Source organism: Corvus kubaryi, unplaced genomic scaffold, assembly GCF_017639235.1.
Source record: "Corvus kubaryi isolate FWS band 111438036 unplaced genomic scaffold, C.kubaryi_AGA036_p1.0 37341, whole genome shotgun sequence".
Taxonomy (NCBI): domain Eukaryota; kingdom Metazoa; phylum Chordata; class Aves; order Passeriformes; family Corvidae; genus Corvus; species Corvus kubaryi.
This window is the reverse complement of record NW_024581112.1, coordinates 10,168,437-10,192,487: the sequence shown is the minus strand read 5'-3', so window position 1 is coordinate 10,192,487 and position 24,051 is coordinate 10,168,437. Positions and strand designations below refer to the sequence as shown.

The 24,051-nt window shown below is 39.1% G+C and overlaps 1 protein-coding gene across 3 annotated transcripts in view; it reads left to right on the top strand.

Moving 5' to 3' along the window:
* Window positions 1-24,051, top strand: part of COL8A1 (collagen type VIII alpha 1 chain) — a 123,946-nt gene that overhangs the window by 36,964 nt on the left and 62,931 nt on the right. For 2 of the 3 annotated variants that reach the window (XM_042031126.1, XM_042031124.1), the window contains exons 1-2: window positions 866-974; window positions 16,366-16,492. The gene's annotated coding sequence lies outside the window, so the exon portion shown is untranslated. Of the gene's footprint in view, window positions 1-865; window positions 975-16,365; window positions 16,493-24,051 lie in introns of those variants that run through there. The other variant, XM_042031125.1, reaches the window with a different exon arrangement.

The window sequence follows — 24,051 nt, the reverse complement described above, 5'->3', positions numbered from 1 at the left end:
TCGTGTATTATGGAAAATAATGCAGGCTCAGATGCCTCATGCAGAAAGATGTGGAAATAGAGAATTAGTGTATTTGAGATGGGTACAACTGTTTCACCTGCAGGAGCCAGTGTCTGGAATTTGTGCCATCAACTCTTCTGAGTGGAAAGCAATGAATGAGTTAAAATGAACAATGAATGATTTTACACAGAAACCACCAGGAATGCATATTCCTACTGGTTTGTCTTTTTGGCTACATTTGCCTTTTGAGAATACCAGTTGGGAAAATTGTTTAGAACTCAAACACAGTGAACAATAAAACTGCTCTGAACTAAACTGCTAGAAAGTCAGTGTGTAGATGGAACATGTTACAGCTGTGTCAAGAAAAAGCTGTGTGGCTCAGCAAAAAAGAAACTTAGGAGGGTTCCGGAGCTGAGATGTAGTAGACATTTGGAATATAAAGGAAGTTCAATCCCTGAGAAAACAGACAACTTCAAAGATCAAGGGGCTGATTCTTCATAGCTATGCCTTTTAACACTGACCTTTCTGATAAAGACTTTGCATTAGTATCTCACTGCTACAAAAATCCTTCCAAAGGACAAAGTGAGACCTAGTAACATTGTAACTACAACTGGAATAATTCAGAGATTCAGAATTAGAAAAATAAATACAGTAGAAAATCTTTAGCTAACTACAGATTTACAGAAAAAAAAACAACCCAACCAGCAAATAAATCCAACACTATTTCTCATGTAAATGCCATCCAGCTTGCTTTTCCTCCCTCTGTCTGTCCCCAAAGAGCAAAAACCTACTCTACAATGCCTTCTGAAGGCTGTCTGCCTGCTATCCTCACTGCCCACCTACCGTAGGGAGCAGCTCCTCCCACCTGCACATAAAAGCCAAGTGCATGCTACCAGCAGCAGATCAGAGCACTTTCTCAGTCCTCCACTGTTTTGAGCCAGTGATCTTCTCTCCTTGGATCTTGTGTACTCAAGGTAAGATTACTGCTACTTCAGGTTTCTGTTCTAACCAGCTATTGTGAGGAAGTCTTAATGTGAACTCTAGCACTGCCTTGCTGGGTGGTGCTGGCTCCCCCCCGCCTTTTTTTTTTTTTTCAGATGTAGTGTCATCTGACATTTAAGTTAGTAACAGTCTGTTGTTTTAGCAATGAAATAAAAACAGATCTCACTGGGAAACACTGTGGCTGGGAAAAGGTCTTCTCTCCCTTTCTGATTGATTTTGAAGAGATTAGTATATCCAGACCAATTATAACAATTTATTATCCCTCTTAATAGTCTCCTTCTCAGTCCAGTCAAAGTTATCAAAAAAGTATCACTGTAAAGCTTCCTTAAATTCTGTTTGAGAAAAAGACAATGCTTAGTGCTAATTTAAGGAAGGAGCTGGGTTTTATTGCTAATACCATTTACTAGCCAGGTTGAGACAATCATGGGACTGAAGTGCATCTTCACAGGTTTCATTGCCTTTAAAAAAAGTGTGATGGAACTTAAGCCCTCACAGAAGCACAGTAATAAGACTGATGGAATTCATTATCTGGTACCAAATATGCTTAAAGTACGTATTTTACAAGCAAAGTTCTGTTCACACAGACCTTGTGTCTCTATGAAACTTTTAGATCAGCTTGTTTATATTTTATCTACAGTATTCCTAGATAGGCATTTCTAGCATTAGAGGAAGGAATAGTTAAATGCCTCAGAGATAGCTACTGAACAGTTAAAACATTCAAAAGTGGTTTCAAAACTGTATTAGCATTCCCATCTGTGCATCTATCCATCCTCACAGAGATGAATCTATTACTGACCAGTAGCAGTTTCTTACGTTGTGTGAGTCAGTGCACTTTTAACACACAGTCAGTCACCTGTTTAAAGAAATTCCACCACAGAAATCCTAATCCTAGAATGCCTCTCTCCAGTGCTCAGAGAGGAAGGAAAGCATGAGCTACCAAAAGCAAGCAGTTAACACTGTAAATACATAATACATTCTTCAGTTAAATAGTGATATTCTCTTCTTAATGTCTAACTGCCTTTTTTGGTCTTTAAAAATAGAAAGTCTTCTCTAAAAAAGAATTACGTCCACATCTAACTGTACTCACATTAGCTGCAATATTTTAAGCTATAGCACTGTATAACAGCAGAACTCTGCTCAAAGTAGCCTTTTCTGCATACTGTATCTAAGATTTTTTTTTGTATTTTATATGCTATCTATTCTAACTAGTGGGGAAAGGAAAACATTGCCTTCAGCTACTTGCCTGCAAGATTACATAAGTATCTTTAAGAAAACCCAAACAACAAAAATCCAAAACCCAAATAAATTGAACTATTCAAAAAACAAAGTACAGTGCTTTCTATAGCAAACTTACAGTCAAGCTGTTTTTACATCCAGGTAGTTCATATCAATTGCCCATGGAAGACAGGAATAGAGCCCAATGGTTTTCCTCATAACTGGCACTAACTCTGACCTAAAAAATTTTATTTCTTAGTTAACATCTGATTTTTACAGCAAACCTCCCCTTTCCAAAAACACCCGTTCCAAAACACAGATATGTGATTATAAGTTCAATGCATACAGAATTTAGGTCTACAGTGCGGCAGTAAAATCTCATTTGTTCACACAGAATTTTACTCTATCGGATAAATCAAGAATTTTAATAGAAAAGATTTCGTGGGAAAAAAAATAAATAATGCATTTGCCACAGGAAATGTGTATATAACAAAATACCTTTTATTAAAGCCTGCTGTGAAACGTAATGTTTTGGCATTTGAAAAATGGATTGCAGGACGTATTAAGAAAACTCTATTCAAAGGAATTAATCTAATTTAGAGCAGAATCTCCTCTGAGCAATTTCTCTCTTAGGCTGAGTAGATAATTCAGCTTAGCATCACTTTGCAGCAGGGGATGAAGGGAAACTGCACCCAGCAGGTCTCCAAGAGAACTCAGATGACAAGGAAGGCATTTATTGAGCTCTGTGCTGATCTGAAACTCCTTTTTACAAGATCAAAGCACACTGATATTAAAATAAAAATACTGCAATTTAAAAGTAATGCTGCAGCCTGAATTAAAGGAAGAAAAGGGGACTCACTGGGAGAACAAGGAATTCAGAATTTTTGAGTAATGATCATAACATTTAAAAATTATAAAGATAAAGAGACTATATTAATTTTTTCAGCCACAGACCAGTTAAGTGTTAAGCAGGGATGCTAAGCCACTTTTCCTGGCAGTTATGCTTAGGTTTTTTAGGTGTTTATTTAGGGCAGTAATATCTACTTAAGCCACTAGTGTAACTCCCAGTGCTGTCTAAAGTGCTAGACTAGATACATAGAAACAGAGGATAAACATATTGCTGTCTGCTTATCTATGCATAGTTCTGCCACTACCACTGCTTGTGAGAAATTCTTACCTACAGGAATTTGTTTTCACACCTCTCTGTAGGGTGAGATTATGCTCTCTCCTGGCCATGCTGTCACTAAATATATAAAATATTTTACTCATGGTCACAGTGAAAATTCATGGTAGTGTCAGATTTAGCTCCTCTGGTTTCCAGGCCAGCACTTTAATACCATACTTCATTTTGTATTCAGCCTTATGAAGTCCACCCCTTTGTAGCTGCTCTGTCTTTGCATGACTTTTTAGGGCTGAACATTCCAGTGACAAATCTTGAGAAAGGGCATTTACTCCTAACACTTTCAAACTTCTGAGACCCTTTACAAACACCTTAACAGGATTTACAAATAAATTGTTCTTGGATGGCGTAAATAAACAATTGAACAAATAAACAAATGCTCATCTCTTTCTTACACTCTGTGGTTAAAGGAGACCAACCCACTCTTGGCAGGCTGAGGAAGCAGAGATCCACTGCTATGGACCAGAAATTATGGGCAACATCTGACTGATCTGATTTTTGTAAGCTGTGGGTTCTTTCCTTCTACAGGGAGATAATTCTTAATTTTCACTACTGTCATATTTCTAAAAGAGCAATGGTTCAGTGGAGGTGGTGTAGTGAGGAACAAGACAAGACAAAAACATTAGGGGTGGTTTGTTCTTCCTGTTAAAAAAACAGCAAACAGCTGTACTTAACTGTACAAAGGTTTCTTATTTTTGCCACTTACACTTTCTAGAGTTTTGTGTAAGTGTTGTTGCCTTTTTGGTGGCTTTCCCTCTGCAAACAGAAATCCCAGCGAAAGTTGTGGAGCTGTATATGTTCAAAAAGATAACGATGAGTCCTGGTTCTGAAGCCTTTTGTGGGTCTTGAGCAATAACTGTGCCTATTCTCTGTACTTACCAGTAAACAACTATGCTTGCTCTCCCTGCACTCCTGAAATGTTGGATGTGTTTCTGTAATTGTCTTGATGTGTAATGAATTTAATGTCTCATAATTGCACTGCAGGGAATTAATACCACTATTCAGTCTTGGGACATTTTTAGGTGATTAGAACTTCATGCAAGTCCATATTTTACAGCAAAAGCAAGATCAATATAAGTTTGTTGCTTCCTGAATGGCAGGTAAAACTGTTGAGGGGTGACATTAAATGGACCCTTTTCAAAAGGAGTGAGAATCAGTGCCCTCTCTTGGTTTGAAAAAACACAGAAAGCAGCCCTATGAGAGTGTTTATCAGTTCCCTCTGCTGGCTACAAAGCCCAGGCCAGATGAGCAGCTGTGTTTGCGGAGGCGAAGGTCTGAGGTTCTATTCCCAGTGCGGGGAGCCTGTGGTTAACTGATGACTGTGGTGTCTGTGCACGTCTGTGGACATCATTCTTTATGGGGTCTCATCAACAACCACACTGAGTTCAACATGAGGGCACTCAAAAATAATACGGACTTCCTGGTAGGTAAGAAACTTCCCACTTTGGATTTGAGAAGCATGCTAGCAGCTATGCCATTCATAATTCTACACAGTTAGAGATTTGTTCTGTTCTGCATCATATGCACACCTTGCTGTTTCCACCTCTTCAGGAAAAGTGTGTGTGTGTGTTCATTGCACTCAGTTTAGAGATATCTGGGCAGTTAGTGCAAATATTCTTGGCAATCCTGAAGTGTAACACTTCAGAATGTCAGCTTCTGTGAACTTCACATTTGCAAGTAAGAAGTAAAGAGTACCAAAAAGAACACTCCAACCTTCAAAAAAAAACCAAAGCAAAACTAACAGAAAACCCCACCACAGAACAAATTAGAAAAGGAACATCTTTTTCTATTCGTTTCCATTCGTGTAGGAAAAGGCCTATGTAACCTGGTTATACAACTGGAGAAACAGGTCATACAATTTATGCAGTCACTTTGAAATAAAGCTGAGATGAAAAAAAAAAACGTACTGCAAACTTAAGAAAGAGTTTTTGTTTTAAATAAATATCCACAGCACTAAAAATCACAAACTCCTGGATCAGCTATGCCAGTTTACTTCAGCTCCTAGGAATCTATCATGGCAACATATAGGATACATAAAACCTACCCCATTAAAGGGAGAATGAGTCAAAACTAACAGCTTGACATAGTAGATATCAAAGGTATATTAAAAGCCAGAACTTTGAAACATCTGCACCACATGTTTCCTGCTAACTAAAAAAGCAACCACTCTTTCCAGACCAACATAATGCAGCATTCTTCACTCTGAAAGTAAGAAGTTGACAGTAGCACACTGTGGATTTGCATAGGGAACTTCAAGCAAAGCATTTGACCATTTTTGCAACTGAAAATTCTGGAGAGCTGAACAAGTTTCTAAAAAACCCCATACTTATTATATGAAGCAACAACACATGTATGTAATACATACTCTCTGAAATGGAGGTGCTTACTTTGCCTCTCTCTTACTTGACATAGTTTTCAAAGGGACAGAATGGAAGGTGGCACAACCCCAGGGACACACAAACCAAAGATAATCAGTTTACCACTAAAGAAATCTAGCTGTCAAGTCTGCTTATGCCAGCATATAACTCACCTCTGTTCTGCCCTTCCGTTCTTCCCACCACACATAAGAGTTCCAGTGAATGCATAGTATCAGAAAAAGAGTCTTTATGTAGCTTGGAGACCAGAAATTCTCTTTCAGCTTGCCTTAAAGAAAAGCAGCAACAACAAAAAAAAAAACAAAAAACAACAACAACAACAAAAAACACCAAAAAACCAAGGGTTCGGGTATTTCCCAGTATTTCTTTTTAAATGAAGTAGGTGATCTTAGTTGAACTCTCAGTTGGATGGATATTAATGCAAAACACACAGCTGGGACACTTGTTGGCAAATCTCAGCAAAAAGTCAAGAGGTAGCTGCTTTAGGTCAAAGCTGAGCAATAAAAGCAGGCGTGCGAGGAAAGTTTATGTTGCCAGCACTGATAGATCTGTCACCTTCACTATAGATAAAAAGCAAATAAGCGAAGAGTAGTTAAGGAAGTGTATCTCACAAGCACTAACATTCACACAAAACATACTTCAGAAAATGAAAGGGAAAAAAAGACAGTGTTCAGTACTTATTTCCTTTCAGTCAGTGGCTTGAATTGAATTTACCGTAGTAGCACATCACATTGTTTGCTGCAGAAAAATGCAAAGCTTAGGCCTTTAGGAGTAAGTCTCTTGTGCTTTACTGGTTCCAAAAATGTCAGTGCTTGTCAAAGTGTTTTTGAAATAAAACCAAAACCATGTTAATAAAATGAACTTTCCAAGACAATGCTGGCCAAAACTGATTCTTAGATTTCTTTTCAGTAATAAACTGCCTCTGTGGTTGCTGAATTGATAGGGAGAAGGATTTAAAGGATCAAAGCCAAGTTCTGGTTAACTCAGGGTAAAAAAAAGAAAAGAACATTGAAACAGAACACAAGCCCTCCAATGAATGGACAGACTTTTGCTGAAGGTGGGCAGAGCTTAGCAAAATCCAGATGTGCTTTCAAAAAAGGCTGTAATCATTATTAGGCTCTAATTGAAGATTTTCCAGGACTGCAATATTTGTTGTGGGTACACCTTGTGACATGCTGCCGTAGGTTGCTGGACAAGCCTCAGTACTTTAATGTGCAATTCACCGGGTGAGTGTTAGTTCAGAAGAGCTACCCTGCCTATTTATTAAGTAGCAATTCCCTAAGTGAATTAACCACTGGAAGGATTCTGTCCCACCTTATCCCAGCCTTATGGATGAATAGCTCAAAAAATACACTGCAGTGAAGGCTGAAGGCATTCATGACGAACTGAGCTCCTGCTGTGCACACAAGCTGCATGCAAAGCCAGGCAGTGAGATCTCCAGACTGTCTTGTTCTATGTTCATATAGGTGCAAAGGCAGCAGCAGTTTCTGTCTTCCACAGAAGAAAGTGGTGCCATAGTTGGACATTCTCTCTCTGTAACAGGAATTCCTGCTCTCCTCCAGTTCAGCCACCCTACCTAAATTTAGGAGTTCTATGCAGTCCAGTCCAAGCTGCCACTGCAAGGATTTTTTTTTTTTTTTTAGTTTTTATGCTTAGGAACTCCTGCAGACTAGACTATTATTATTTTTCAGTATCTGAGCATAACTTATTACATAAGGAAACATGGAAAACATTTTAGGATTGTTCCCTAAGCTTGCATTACTAGTCTCAGTTAAAAACATTGTTCATACAGAAAACTCTATGTGTAACATTCAGTCCTCGTACCTGATTAAAGAGTAATTTGCAGGAGTGATTTTTTTTTTACATTTATGCACTGGTATAGAATTATCAGATGGCTTTTAAATTGTAGGTTAAAGGAAATCCATTTGTCTCAGCTATGTTTTGTAATGTCACCTTCATTCCATTTTCATTTTAGATTGCTCTTAAGCAACTAGCTGCAAATACTCAGCGTCTAAAATCCAAGCAGTGGTGGCTAGTTCTGGCATGTGATTCTTTTGGATTATTTCTGTTCCACAGTCAGGACAAGACAGCTCTCCGATTCAAATTTCAAGCACAAAAACTGCCTTTCACTGAGTTTAGAATTCACTTACAATGAATATTTCATATTATTCTTCGAAATACCCTATTTTCAACATCACATCTCTCACTCCTATGCTAAACACTGTCAAGAACTCAATACAAAAGGACTGACAGGCAAAATAAATTCAATCTGTGACTGCTCAAAGACATTTTCTCTGCTACATGTGCTTTGAACTATTAACTGCTTATCTCATGAAAACAAGTATTTCAAAATAAGCAAACAGAAACCTATTATATTTTCAATGCTCCATTTGTCAAGCTCGTTTCAAGAGCTGGAATTTTAGTTTGATGTACATTCACAACATACACACAGCCTTATCCTTCAAAATAATGACTGCATCTGAGACCGAGAGCTGCTCCTGCAATTCTCCCCAAACCTGAAGCTGACTGAGGAAGTAACATGGGACTTTGTGGGGGCACTCAGCATGACAGACCTCAGCTCAGGGTGCAACCCTTCCTTCCTGGCTTCTCCTTCTCTGCCACCAGAGATGATGAGAAATATTTTTGCCCTCTCAACTGCTTCTAAGTTGAGGCTTCGGGAAAACACAAAATGTTGTACCTAATGCCCAAAAGCTTTCGAGATAGCAGGGGCTTGTGTCTGCATTCTGTAAATTCTGCATTCTTTGTGTCCACTATCAGTGGGCATCCTTCTTCCCAAGCTTTGTTAACCTTCCCCCAGCTCTAAGATCACAGAAGCATGTCAAGGCCTAAACCTAAACATCAAGGCCTAAACCTTAACAAGGCCAACAATTCTACCAACAAGTAATTAGATTTCTATCCCCTGGACATCACTTAGAGCTTACTTCTTAGCTGCTCTCTGTTTCGTGGATTAAATCTCCCTTCTTGTTGATCAAGCTTGAAAGTATACAAAGATCAAACATTAAAGAGCATCCTTTCTTGGGAAAATATTACATATTCCACGTTTTGCAACAAGCGGATTGCATTTAGCGACAATGGAGTTGTAATGGCGTTGTAGTGTACTCTAAAACAAAGCCAAACCGCAGGGCACCCTGAGGGCTCCACCCTGCTCCACAGCCATTACCTGCCAGTAACACGGTCCCGAGGAAAGCTGCCATGGCCCAGCGGGGTGGTGACATCTCACCCTCACCAGGCTGTGGTGACATCTCACCCTCACCAGGCTGTGGTGACATCTTGCCCTCACCAGGCTGTGGCGAGGGAAGTGCCAGCCCAAGCATGGCCCTGGCTCGGGGCCCCTCGTCAGTCAGGCTGGGCCCCCCTCGCCTCATGTGGTGGTTGTGGTTCCCTCACATTCTGATGTCAGAGCCATTTCTGCACGGGGCAGTCAGAAAATTCATTTACAACCTGCGCCTCCCATTCCCAAAGGAGAGGCAAGGGTTGAGGAGAGCAGAAACTCCCCACAGCCCAGTCAGCTGAGGAGCATTTACGGAAACACAATGCATTTGAGGTTTCTTGGGTTTCAGAGATATAGCCTGGGGGCTCTGCTTCTGCGTGCCAGCCCTCGGTGCCCCTTGGAGAAGGATCTGGGCAGCATTAGCTCGCACAGATGCCGACAGTGCTGGAAGGCCAAAAATGAGGGAGGCTGAAGGGGGGGGGCTCTACTCTCAGCTGGAAAGAAAATGTCACATCATGTGAGGGGCGGCTGCTCAGAAAGAGAAGGAAGGCTGCTCCAGCACACACTACAGGAGGTTCAGGACCTTTCAGATTTCCACATCTGGAGGCAAAACTGAAGCCACTGTGAGTTTTAAAAAAGGAGAAAGGAGGAAAAAAAGGAGAAAGGAGAAAGGGGAGGAAAAAAGGTCCATTTTGAAGTTAATGTTCTTGGGTCTTAAAATCCAAAAACCCACCTGCAAAAGATACAACTGTATGTGGGTATCTAGTATAGGAAGAGTAACCAGTCCCGTAGAGTTAAAATTCTAAACCCTCAAAACTCCCCCCAGAAATACCAAATACTTGGGTGGGATGTGAGGAAAGAAATATCATGTGAGGAAAGAAAATTATAAAACTACTGTACTCAACAGGCAGGGAGTTCAGAGGGCAAACAGCTGAACGGAACAGCTTCATCATTTCTTAACAATGTATTCTCCTGGCCCCACTTTGTTCAGCACAAGGGTTTTTAAGGCTGAGTCCTTTTGATCTGTATGTTACACCCCCTAGCATGGTGAAGCCCTGAATCGTGATCAAGGGCTTGAGACACAGAGCGGCAGCTCCTGAACTTGAAGGCTTGTAAATTATACACAGAGCAAAGCTGACTCCTGGACTCTTGCTCCAGTCACTTTAACACACTCCTGTTTATGCAGATGATTGGTATGTCTGGAAAGATACTATGCTACAAATGCTTCACCTCCCTCTTCTGGCTGCAGAAGCATCCAAGAACCTCACACACAGCAGGTTAATAAATTTATCCTTACAAGAACCCTGGCAACATCACTCTCATTTTAGAGGAAATTGAGGCACAGAGAAAGTTGCTAGTGTAGCATTTCCAGAGATTGCTCCTGGCCAGATTCTCAAGTGTCTTCCCATCATCATGGGAGCGAGATGGAGAGTTTGATTCCCATCCGGGCACCTCAATGAGAACCAGATTTTCATGAGTGATCAGCACCCAGTAGCTCTCACAGTGACACTTGCAGCCAGATTTTCTAAGAATTTCCTTTGATCATCTAGGCCACTGCCTCGGTGGAGGCAGAAAGCTTTTGAAAAATCTGATCCCATTTGTGGGTGCTGAGCACTTCTCAAAATTCTTGCTTAAGTGACCTGGCCAAGGATGCAGACTAAAATCTGAGCAGAACCCACTTTGCCTAATCCCTAGGCCAGTGATTTAACCACAAGTGTATTCTTCCATCTTCAGCAGAGAAAGAATAGACACTAGTTGGGGCAGCAATCAAAATGCCAAACAGCCGCCAGTATCCATGCCTGCCAAGAAAAATGCCCGGATACTTGTGGGCAAACCAGACAGCCACATTTTGGTACTTTCCTGAGAAAGAATTATTTCTAGTAGCAGCGCCAGAGTCTGGCAACCTGATTTATGCTCTTTCCAGATGTATCTCTTTCTTTCTGGGCTAAAACTTTTGTGAACATGCCCCCAAAACACGCACACCCTCCCCACTCTTCAGAAAAACAGCAGCTATCCAAACACTGTCCTGTCTCCATTATTCGTAGAGAGCCAGGCACGCTTGGGCAAGACAACACTATTCTGTGTAACGATTAAGAAGCAGCGGTCATGTCAGTGAAGATTCTTGTTTTCATTGAATATTTCATTCATTTTTGAACATAAGCAACCACTTAGCCGCAGTTGTGCTAGATGCAGAGGAGGAAACACATGCTATTCTTGGCCGGACTTTACCTCAGTGGGAAGCAGCAGCGTCCTTAAAGCAGCCTCTGTACACGGCATGATTTAACTACATTTATGATTGTCCTGAACCTCAGGCAAGGACCTGAGTACCTGAAAGTGTAAATGTGTGCAAAACCCCCAAGCCCCAGCCTGGATCCTCTATTTTATGCTCTGTTTGTGTGAGGTCCATTTGCAAATGACAGTTTCCAAAGCCATGAGCTAAAGGCTAACTTAAAAATTCTTCTTCAAACTGACTATATTCATTCAGCTGCCAGTTGAGATGCTGCTCTCTGTGTCACTCAGCAGCAGCTTGTCAGACTGTCTGTCACAGGACTGCATGTCAGAATCCAGCTTTCATTAAGTGCTCTCTGTTTCACCTCTGTCCCCAGCTTTCAGACCACCTCCCAAGTAAGTATCTGACCAGTTTGGCAATACAAAGATAAGGCACGCAGTCACTAGTGTGTTTTAAGGGAGCATAGATATCGCATGGTAACTATTGAATGAAAATGTTTACAGAAAAATAGTTTTGTAAAACAGCTCAGACTAAGCTGTTGCTGAATGTTGAGCTTAAGCTGTATAAGCCAAAAAACGCAGCTGTATCTTTTCTAGCTACAGCTAAAACCAGCAAAGTGTACTGGAAAAACCTTTGGGGGGAAGGGAGATACTCTCCTGACAGAGGATTACATCTAGAAGCAAGTGTGAACATTTTTCTGCTCTGTTGGTTCTATACCTGCAATAGCACACAACACAAGTGATGACTGTGGTTGTACTTTGATTGGTGAATGGCTGCTTCTTTTTCGGACATCTGCTGCAGCAATTATTGTAACAACAAATCTTGACAGAAGCTGGACTTCAGAGCACTGCCGCAGTCTAATAATACAGCCACAGCTTTACAAACAGAACAAATGAGGCAGGAAGGGATGAGCTCCTGAAGCACATTTATGCAGGCAGTTAACCGCACATACTTTGATGTACCTTGTGACCTAAAATGTTAGAGGGACTATCAGTGGAGGAACTTGGATTATGATTAGTTATTTTGTGGGCCTTATGGTTGTGTTAGTAAATTTCTCACTACAACTTTTCACTTTTTCCATCTTGCAGATTTTTGTTTATTTTAAATTCTCTTGTTCTGTCCAAGAGAAACCAAGGCATTTCAGTGTAAAAGCTAGGGTCAACTGAGGGCCCAGGTCAAGAAGTCTGTCTTGGGTGTCACCTCCTGTAAATTCAAAATCTAGCAACAGTTCAAAGAAAGATCTTTGTTCAGAGAGCATTGAGGTAATCATGACACAGCTTGCTGGTAAAGGACTGGGAGATGCGACGCTGGAGCAGAGGTACCAGAAAGGGCCCATGAAAAAGGCTGGGAGGTTTGACAGTCCAGCCTGATGTGCCTTTGGAGCAAGAGCAAACAGGCATTCCAGTGGTGACAGGAAGGGTGCTGACAGTAATCAAGGTTGATATGCAGAAGATGGACTCTTCCGTGCAACTGGCTTACTCTAGAGTCCAGGTCTTGGGACAGTGGGGCTGTTCCATTTTCCTTTTAGAGCTAGATATATCAGCACTGACTTTTTCTCCTGGTCTTAAATGTAATTTGTGGCTTATGTCTTTTGTATTAACAAGGTAGCACAGAGACTTAAAGGTAGGATAATCAACTACAGATAACTGGTCTCATTGACTCTGTTTCTGTCAAAATTTGTCAAGAAATGCACTCCAAGAAATGGGAGACATTTCCTTTTATGACCAATGCATGCATTTCCACTAGGAAGCTGCAGCTTTGAATTGACATTTTCTGAGAAAATGTTTCGCTTAGAAATTCCTGCTTATTCCTTTGGGAAATAATTGGAATTACTTATTAAATATAATCACTTAGAATTGGAAGAAAATCCACTGTCAGGAGAGAACAGTCAGCATTTCCCAAATTATTATTCTTTCTGTGCTGTGCAAATGATCACTTGAAATCACTGCCTGACACAGGTCTTGTAAGAACCTGAGTCCCATTTTTAACCCAGACAAGTGTTAGAGAAAACTGTACTTCTGGAAACTGCACAAGGCAGCCTTCCTAAACTGGGTAGTTTTCCAGCTTTTACAGATCCACCCATGACAAAGCAAAAACCCTCCTGACTGAATTTACACAGCTAAATAAATAACTTTCTAAGTGTTTAAATATCATTGTGAAAGTAAAAAGATGAAATGTGCTGTATATCATCTCTACAAAAGCAGAAGTAGTTATATCATAAATAAACAGAGTTTGCTTGGTATTAGGGACATAGGAAATTCCATTCAAGAACAGACAAATGGCACATCTTGTCTGGTATCCTGCATCTGGCACAGGCCTATAACAGATGCTTAAAATACTTGGCTCCCTTGGTCCCTCAATCTCCCCTGTTGCACCTGCCACCACTATTATAAATCACAGTTTTCCTAACCTCTGGTGAAAGTCCCTTCCCTGCTCACTTGCGTAACGTGGGAGGTGGAAGCGAGGGCCAAGGGAATACATATTTGCCCTGTGTGATCCTTACCACACTGCTTGGTACCGAGTTTGCCCAAACTGTGGTTCTGACTGCTGCAGAACATGTAAGGCATTGCTGCCTGTGTTGCCCATGTAGCCAAACAAAGCAGCACAGGTGAGGACTGTGCTTGGCTCCAGGGAAAGAGGGGAGTGAACCCCTTCTCACCCTTGTTTGCACACAGGAGCACAGCTACCACTGGCCTGTTACCAATCAGCTGCTCTCTTTCTGTCAAGGCACTGCCTCCTAATTGCACCCTACTGCTCAATGACATTTATATTCTGGTGTTGCTTTCTTAGTGACTTTGAAAGTTTTAACCCATGATGACTGAAAATTAAATGAGTTTATTGTCTCTCAGAGTTCACCTTTGTCCTTATTCCGAAGGTTATCAAAACATGGTTCATCTACCCAGCGGGCCACTTAATGCAGGTTCCCCTCTTTAGCTGGCTGGTGCTTCTGGCCATTGTCACCAGTGTGATATGCCTGCACCCAACAGAACTGACTGTGACTTCTCCCTTATTAGAAATGTTACTTGCCACAGACGATCTCCTTCATGACCAACATTAAATTCAATGGTACAGTTTGTTAAAGGCCTCTAAAATGGATAAATAAAAAACCAAAACATTGCCATTTTGAAAGTTAAAGCTTAAACCCCCCTTTCTATTAATTGCATTAAAGCCTCCCCGTATTCCCCTGTGAAATATAATAGTATTTTTAAAAGGCTAAAGAGAACTTATGACTATAGGTAAAGCAACCAGCCAGGCAAAAAAAAAAATTGCATTTGAAGGAAAAAAATTGTGTTCCTCAATTTGAGCATGTTGTCTCTACAGTTGCTAAACACTGCTTTTAGAGACTGACCTAATAAACCTTTATATATTAATAAAGGAAAACTGAATCCTGATGGGTGTGCATAGGCTGTTGGATACAGTTTGATATGTCAGCTTTTTCCATGCTCAAGGATTTTCAGATTTTGGTTCCATCCTACTGAATATAACTGAATATAACATTCAGTGTCAAAGGTCTGAATCTAGAGCAGACCTTTGACCTAGCTACCTCAAATTTTGTATCTACAAAGGACAAGACTGGGCCACATCAATCTGCTTGAAAGAGTGAACACATTAAAGCTGCCACAGTACCTAGAAGTTTGCATCCTTTAACATATTCCAAATCGATATTACATTCAATGAGGCTCAGTATTAACAGGAGCTCTGTGACTTTCTGTACTTCTTTCCTGTTTCACAAAAGCAATGACTTTCAGAATATTCATTTCAGTCAGGAACAGTCGTAGAGGTTTTTCAAGGCAGACAAATGAGTCAGCCACTTGTTCCAAATAAATGGAAATGGTGTTCCAAGTTTCCTAGACAGCTTTAAAAACTACATACAGCAATTCAGCTGCTTAGTCTATTATGTTCTACATCTCACATTTAAGAGGGCATAAAATCACGTGCTTTTTATTCCAGATATAAGTTGTTTTGTCCACAGCAGTCCATAGCCATCTCATTTTGTCTCTGCTGTTAACATGTATGCTGGCCACCTTACTTGTGCCATTCCCAAGAACACAAGCAGCACTCTTCAGAGTAAAGAGCAACTGCTGAGGTTCCCAGACTGCCATGGATGTCCTAAATAATAGTGAACCAAATTTCTTAATGTCTGTGATTGCATTTGCCCAGTTGTTTAAGGAGGATGTTAATATTTTGCTTTCTGAGGAGAAATGTTGTAAACCTCAATTAATATATCCATTACAAAAAGGGCATGAATTACAACTTTAACTGTGCAGTAAAACAGAACATCTGCGTGAATAAATAATTATAAGGAGATATATAAAACTATAAAAATAACTTCTTTACTGCAAACCTTGCCTTAACAAGAAACATAACTCCTTCCTCCCTCAAGAAATCTGAATACACTGACTCATGTCTTTGTTTAAGTGTCATGGTAAATTTGTTCTTTTATAACATGTAGTAGTTTAGCTTTGAACTTCTGAGTTTTGGAAAAGGCAGAGCGGAAAAATGTTTTCATGGGAGAGGAGTGTGCATTCCAGAGCTGTCGACTGTTACTCGTTTATGAGGCAGGGGAAAAACTACTTTGGTTTTAGGCTTTGGTTGATGCAATTTGTTGTCTGGTATTTTATGATAAACCAGAGTTTACACTGTACCTTGAAGTATTTCAGTTTTCTCTCTCATCTTTCCGGCTTTTGCTTGTTCAAAATTCTGACCAAGCTTGAAACTGACTGCTCTTGAGAAGAGAAAAATCAGCTGTGTACAACTAGAAATAATGATCCTTTGTAATATACAAAGTAGTCCAGTGAGAAAATAACAAATAGTTTTCTGTGAATTACAGAGCTCCACCAAAGCATAGTGGAGGAATGCAGACAATACTACTCATAAAAATAGTACAAACCAAAATGTGAGCCTTTCATGGTGTCTTTGTAACCTGAGCAACAGTTTTAAACACAATTTTCCTGGGCTGTTTCATGCTTATTTCATGTATTAACGTCTCCTTACATCAAAAAATATTAAAATAGAAAAATAAAATAAACTCTCTGTAGCTTATTTATTCAAGTAAAGTATAAAGTATCTTTTTGCTCTCCTGCCTTTTTGAAGGCTATTAACATACATTCTTACTTCTTTCTCTTTCTAGAAAAGAAAATGCAGATTGTCAGAATCCTTCAAATTTGATACTCGGCATTGTTACGATCTCTTCATTACTGGATGTTGAGCCTGGATATCAGAATTGGTATAGTGAAGTACTCTCCTATTAAATTGAGGTAATTTTCTGCCATAATTAATGAAGAAGTCTAATGCTGAAACAATGCAATTAATACGTCCCGAGAAAAAATATTGCCATTGGAAAGGATCTATCTTGTCAAAAATCTTCACAGACAAAGGGTAGAAACTACATGAGAATGCTAACCCCTAGCTAGAGATTAGAACTTCTCCATTCACAAAGGCAGAAGATGTCAGGGTATTATTCTGAGAGAGGGAGGCTTTGCCGAGGACATCAACTTCTTTTCGGACACAAACTGAGATCAGTTTCTGCTTAGTGGGATGGGCTTCCCTACAGTGGCCTACTTCATAAACATGGCTCACTCAGCAGGAAAACAGCCTTTCTGAAAGCCCACCAGTCACTGGTGAACCGTGTCACGTCTTCTCTCAAGAAAGGGACTGCACACAGCACAGGGCTGATGCAGGCACAGTGTGTTACAGGAACGTGTAGCTTAGGATGCAGACAGGAAAGCACTCAGCTGCAGAATTAAGTCAAAAAATACAAACTAAGCAGGTGGCTCTGAGGCTCACCCATAAGAATGCAGAGATGCAATTAACTTCAGAACTAAGTTATGCAAAAAAGATTTTCAGAAAGTATCTCTTCCTTTCCTGGCATATCAATAATCAATCAGTTTTCTGTCCATTGCCCTAATAGCATTGCACAACATTCATGGTATATTAACATGAATCCTAAAGATTTAAATGGGTTGTCATAAAATCACCACTTCAGATAAAAAGAAACAAAATGCAGAGATAGGAGCACAGGAAGATCAGCTAGAGGATAGATATATTCTTATAAATATATCCAACAAAGCTGCCACAGGCTCCACATTTGCTTTCAAAGTAATGAAATTCCATTACAAAACAGTAACCAACACGGAGGTCATTTAAAGCCTGCCTGTTAAACAAATGATACTCCAATATTATTTTTTTTCCCAAGGCTTCATATTTCTTACATATTTTCAGCAATTTTTGTCCTATCCATCTCCTAAGCCAGCACTTTGGACCACTGAGAAGTTGTTTGCCTAAAGCAAGAACTCTGACTTCAGTAACTTTCTGTTATTAATATTCCTTAAGTTACATTCCAGCTTCCAATCAAGGTTTGCTGCAACAGTTTCTCTTTTGATGTGAGTCCACTGTACAGTACCTTGGATCTCACCTAGAATGCACACCATGTCATGTGGACAGTAAGAAACAATATAGCTCAACTTTCCCAAAGTAGGTTGAGTCAGGAGTTTTAAGGATAATCAAAACCATATTTTTACCAGCGAGCAGAGCCAATAAGTCATTGAAGCTATACAAATATATTCATATCCATATCCACATTGCACTTCATAAGAAAAAGAATCTCACACCCAGGAACACAAAAATTCAGAACACCGAATAATTGTGGAACCAAAAAATGGAAGAATACAGTGGCTTTGCATGAGAAGTGCATCATAAAGGGATTCCAGTAAAACAAGGTGAATCTTCAGACTTTGTATAAACTTTTTTTATGCCTTTCTTAGCAGCCATTGGAGAACTTGAGGGATTTTGCATAGAGCAGTATTAATTACAGAAGTATTTATTACTTGTATTCTTCAGGTGACACTTACTTACGTATGAATTGATATACAAATACATGCAAGTATGAAAGTGCATATATGTTTTCAGCAAAGTCTGTCGCTAAATATTTAGGACCACCTGACAGTCTTTGGTAATGTCAACAGATAGGTGCCAGTCAATTTGATATTTTATGTCAGCAGGTTATTCTGCATGTGAGAATACATCTGTGTAAAGGCAAGAGTACATTTCTTATAGATGTTATTTATGTGCGAGTCTTTACAGGACTTGCGTCTAGACCAAATCTGAATTTAGGCTGCTGTCACTGACAGCAAAATATACATCTTTGTTCAGTTTCTTCCATGTTTATTTTTAATACTGGCTTTCTTTTTACTGCTAACTACAAAGGCTGATTTATCAATATAAGTGGAAGTTACCTGAACAGCAGCCAACATAGAACAGAGTCAATAGCAACAATTCATGGCCTTCTTCAGATTGTTGTGGTTTTTTTAATGCTCAGAGCCCATAGAGGCAAGAAACTATTTCCCATACTGTGAGATGGAAATATTGCTCACCCCTTTGCAGAATACAAAGAAGAGAAATGAAATTTAAGTGATTTAGTCAAAACTAAACACTTTCCTCATCGCAGAAAGGCAGTACTGCCCAATTCAGCCAAATTGTGGCTACCTGAAAAAGGGAAGAATTTGATCACCTATGCCTGAAATCACACATTTTTAAATTGTTCTAACCACAGTGTAGGCACAGCTTAACAGAATGATTTCACCATGCAGAGTTATTTCCCACGTTCCTTTGTTACTCCAGTAATGTGAAAAAATTCAGGAACTGGAAAGTCATATGATCCATAGAAAAGAGAATATTGTGGTTTCTAAGAAAAATATTTATTACCAAGCAAGCTATTTTGATTTATTAAATGATAGCTTCCCATCATAGTGTTTTTTGATACAGTGCTTGAAACCACAATGATTTTACAAAGCCAGCACCTTATTTGTTTAAAGGCACTCACTTGTGTTTTTCTTAATAGAAGTATCAGTTCATGACAATGCCAAGTTCATAGAAGCTGGTCCAGGAATAAATTCTTGAAAAATTATTTTTTTCCTAGAGTGTCCATTAAGCCAGGGCAGGCACAGTGTCCCACTGCTGGTCTTCTAACACTAGATTTATAGGATGTTATAATTAACAACAGGTGATGGGCAGCACTACATGCACAGCAAGCAAAGTGAAAAGACTGGCAGCTCAAGAGCCACTTGTGAATCATCAAAGCTTTTCCCTGGATAAACTCAGTAGTAAACCTGATAGGCTTTCTGGCAATTTTGGGGGTTGGGTTCTTTCTGTTTGGTTTGGTTTGTTTGCTTGGGTTGTTCTTTTATTCCACCACCACCCTTGATCCTTTTTCATACCAAAGATTAGGGACCATCTGTCTGTTTTTACAGTTGTGTAGCTTTTCCACTTCTGTGTTTACTATCTATAAAATTAGACAAACTATGCTTCCCTACTCACAGAGGACTTGTTGGAGGATTACAAACAAGCCTACAGAAAATTTTGAAACTATGCAGATTTTTAAGAGACACTTGTGTCTGTATTATTCCAGCTCTCTCAAACTTGCATTCTATACAAGTAACAGAAAGAAAAAAAGGTTCAAAACACATACACCCGCCACTCCAATTTTAAGAAAAGCAGTTCTTCAGCTTAGGACTAAAAAGAAGGGACAAAGATACTGAAACACATGAATTGGCAAAACAAAAATACATCCAAATGAGTTTTTCTTTGCATAGCTAAACAAATACCTTTTTTTCCTTCAGTTGTGAGAATATAAGCAAGGCAAGGTATATTGGGAAAGGCAATGACTTTGTTTAACCAAGTGAAGAAGAACCAATACATCTAACCTTTAAGAATAATTCTCAGTGTACTGTCCTGATGTAATCATGGTATTCATGAGTTAGTTACATGTTGTAACATATTGATTATAACAAAGGAGCACCTTATTTTAATTGAAAAACCACATCTGTTTTGGATAACCTACCACGTATTCTTGTGAACATTAGTAAATACTTTAAATGCACTAACTGGTAGAAAGATATCAAAAGAAATATTTAAAAAGAAAAAATATTTAAAAGAAGAAATATTTTAAAAGAAAAAAATCACTATTCATACTGTAGAAAGGATTGGAGATTTTTCATGGATTTCACGCTCTTGACAATATTCCACGAGTTCCTCTACAAATAACTCTTAGATATTAAATAAATTTACACTGAAGCACTTCTAGTGTGTTTCTTCCCTACTTTCATCCTCCCCACCTCAAAATACACTTGAATCAGTAACCTTAAAGCTCTTAGCACTACTATATTAGAGAGCAATTACTGTTATTCTAGATTTATGTTGCCAGGTTGCCAACAGGAACACATGGTGCAGTGGTGAATTTATCCTGCTTGCTGCAGAGTTTGCACTTCATTAAAATTCACACAGCAGTGCTTATCTATAGCTGAGAGACAATGTGGCCCAGGGGAACACTTGTTATTCTGGGTAATTAATCAGAGGTGATGGGAAATTTTTCTTAGTGTTCTTGATAATCTCTAGGGCATCATCCAACTGTGAAATTTTGGCCTTACTGAAATGGAAAGCAAGTTTCATCAGTAACTAGAACAGGCCAAGACATGTCTCACAAAGCACTTCACGACCTGGTGTCATCTGGCAAAGTTTCTCAGTACCGTCTTTTTTCAGAGCTGGAGCAGCAGGTCATTTCTATTGAATATTTCACATGCATACATTAAAAGTCCTTTCTTTTGGCAATCATAAGCATATTTTAAGAAAGGTTCTGCACATTCTTTAGGGTAAATACCTTTTTAAAGGGCTTGAATCTAAACTCAAATAAAGCCTCTTAGCTCAATGAAATTGCAAACACATCCTCAATAAGAAATTCCTGGTTTTGCATGGGCAGGGAGAAAATACATAAGACTGTCAAAATGGTTGAAGATTCAAGCACATAGCTTGAAGATTCAAGCACATAGCTTGAAACAGCCTGAAAACTTCCCCTTTCTAGAGTGAGGCTAGCCTCAAAGATAATTTTTTTAATAGAAAAAGAAGAATCACTTCCTCTATCACATATTCAAACTTAAATTTGTGCTACTGAAAAAATAATACCTTAAAAAAACCCCAAAACCCAAACCCAAACCAATAGCATTTTATTGTTATGGTTGCTAGGCACAAGTTTTCAAATTCATTTACTTTGAGACCAAACAGAATTGAGTTGTTCTTACTGAAGTGCTTCAGGATAGCTAAACGTCTACTGCACAAAAGTAGTAGGAAGTTTAAAAAGACTGAAAATATTTTCAGTTCAAAAGAAGAATCTTCCCCAGCCCAAAGGACTATCCCAACATCAGTCAGGTCTCTTAGAAAAAGCTCAGTAATTTAGACAAGTGTTAGACAGAGCTGAAACTGACTCAGCAATTTTATTTCCCTTTAGCTCTTCCAGGTACAACTTTATTATTACTGACTGTAAATGATGAATTAACATTTATTTCACTTTTTTATCAACTATTCATTAGTTTAGCCATTCTTGTCCTAAACCCAAGATTTTTTTCCAGCTGTAACTATTTAAAACAACATTATTTCAAGAGTTACAGTATATACAAAATAATTGAATAATGAACAGTTATGGCATATGGGACAGGAATTTACAAGCTAAATTTAAATTGACTGATATTTCATTTAAGTGTTGCTGCAACATAGAGAACTGCTGAACAGGTGTTAATGGACAGGTTTATTGACACTCACAAAGAGAGCTGCAAGCTTCCTATTCCTTTTTTTGACTGACCCCTGGCTCACAGTAAATTTGTTCTGGTTAAGAACATGCTGTGTTACTGCTGGATGCTCTCATTTTGAGTGTGTTGTACTAGTTTCACTGTGGCAGGAGCTAAATGAAAGCCCATATTCTCAAATTACTAAACAGCATCACAAATTCTAGCTTGGACATTCCAAAATAATTTCTTATTGTGATGACTAATACAAGTTCTCCATAATAGATTCACAAAGGGATTAACAATTTTATGATTTTAGCAAAAGTAACTGGCTCTCAGCATTAACTGCAGCCTTGAAAGTCTATCCTAAACAAGTCATTGTAATGCCTTGGATCCAAAAGACAATCAGTTCTCTTCTTTACAGGTAGATACGTTGATGGATATAGCTTCTTGATACTATCTCTTCTAAAAGAAAGTTAATGCTGGTGTTTTGGTTTTAGAATGAGCTGTATCTTATTGATTGAGTAAATTATGAAACAAGACATTTCTGGGGTGAAGTTACCATGTGTGCCAAGTGCAGGACCTGGGTGCAAGATGTGTAGCCACAATCTCGAGGCACATAACTTTCCCTGAATACTTCACTGATCAGCAGCAAGGCCACCTGCTCCTTGTGTAAGTATGAGTACAATTTTTATTTGTGTGCCTTGGTTCCTTTGTGTGAAAACACACTGGTGATACATGCCTTAATATAGGAGTTAGGATGATAAACTGGCTACTGCTTATGAAGTAATGACATGTTGAAGACTGCTTAGCTCCTTGAACTCAAGGATAGAGCTATATGAATTCTGTCTTAAATAACTTACAATCTTGCTGTTTAACTGTAAGAGACATCCACATTGCTTATCTAATCTGTGTATGTGTCCTGAGATCCTGATTCAGCTGTCTCAGTCTGTGGAATGGCTGTAGTTAAAGCAATGTAATACTTTTCACACTGAGGACAGAATTAAGTCTCTCCCTGATATTTCATTTAATATTTATGCAAGCGTACACGTGCCTATGGATAAAATTTTCTTGATGGGGAAGTAAAATCAAAAGTCACATAGAAACAATACAAATTACACTGTATTTGGGCTAGAAAAACAAGGGAAATGTAAGATGAAGGCTCTTTACAGAAATAAATCACCTGAAACCTTTAGGTTGAACAGCACAACGAAACCCAGAAAATTTCCAATTCAGCAAAAATATCCTTTATGCTTCTGTTCCCTTATTAAATGAATGAATACTACCAAGCCTGCTATAGACATATAGGTGGGTGTATGCTTGTCAGGCTGACTAACATCCATATAAATACTGGGACACTTGCTGTCATTGTATCAGGAAAAATTTGTGGTAGCGGGAGAACGAAGGAAATTACATCAAGTCTCTTCAAAGATTATCATGCAAACTTTACAGGTTTCCTTGCACAGAATTACTCATACCACCCCACCAAACAGCTGAGCAGGACTACCCCCAAAACTCTGCAAATATACACTGTAGAAACAAGCTGTATCTATACATATCTGCCTGAGCTTAGTACTACACCTAGCTACAAATTTGGAAAGTAGGTTACAGAATATGCTGACCCTCAAACCTGATGGATTAAAAGAAATAATTATTAATATGATTTCTTTCAAAATAAGTAATTCCCAGCTTACAGTATTTTGGAAATTAGTGAGAAAAAGAACAGCTAAAGAGATCTGGATTATTCATAGACTTAGGCAAGATGGAAAATAATTAGATCATCCATCCCATTTTCCGGCCAATGCAGTGTTGTTCCCTGCAGTACATTTTCTAATGCTTAGTTTTCGAAGCCCCTTGAGAAGGGAGATTCCAGCATTTCCTTTAGACACATACTGGCACATTTTGTCAGGCAGGTTTATCCTCCCTGTCTTCAATCAAGCATTTCCTGTCTCTTCTTATTTCATCTTTCACTCAAGAATTCTTCCTCCTCCTTAGTGCCAGGGCCTTTCAGGAATCCAGAAGGGACACTCTGCCTACAGGAACAGATATTCCCAGAATAGGATATTCCAAAGCAGGAATAGGAAAAGGAATAGGAAATACAGCAGGAATAGGAATAGGAAACGTATAGCAGACAATTTTAGGAGAACATTCTAGTAGGCTCCTTTTATTGACTGGTCCTTGTGTGCTAGCTTGGCAGGATGCATCTGAAGGGTACTTAACCACCTCGGAACATTTCCAGTTCTTCAGTATGAACTTAGGGGAGA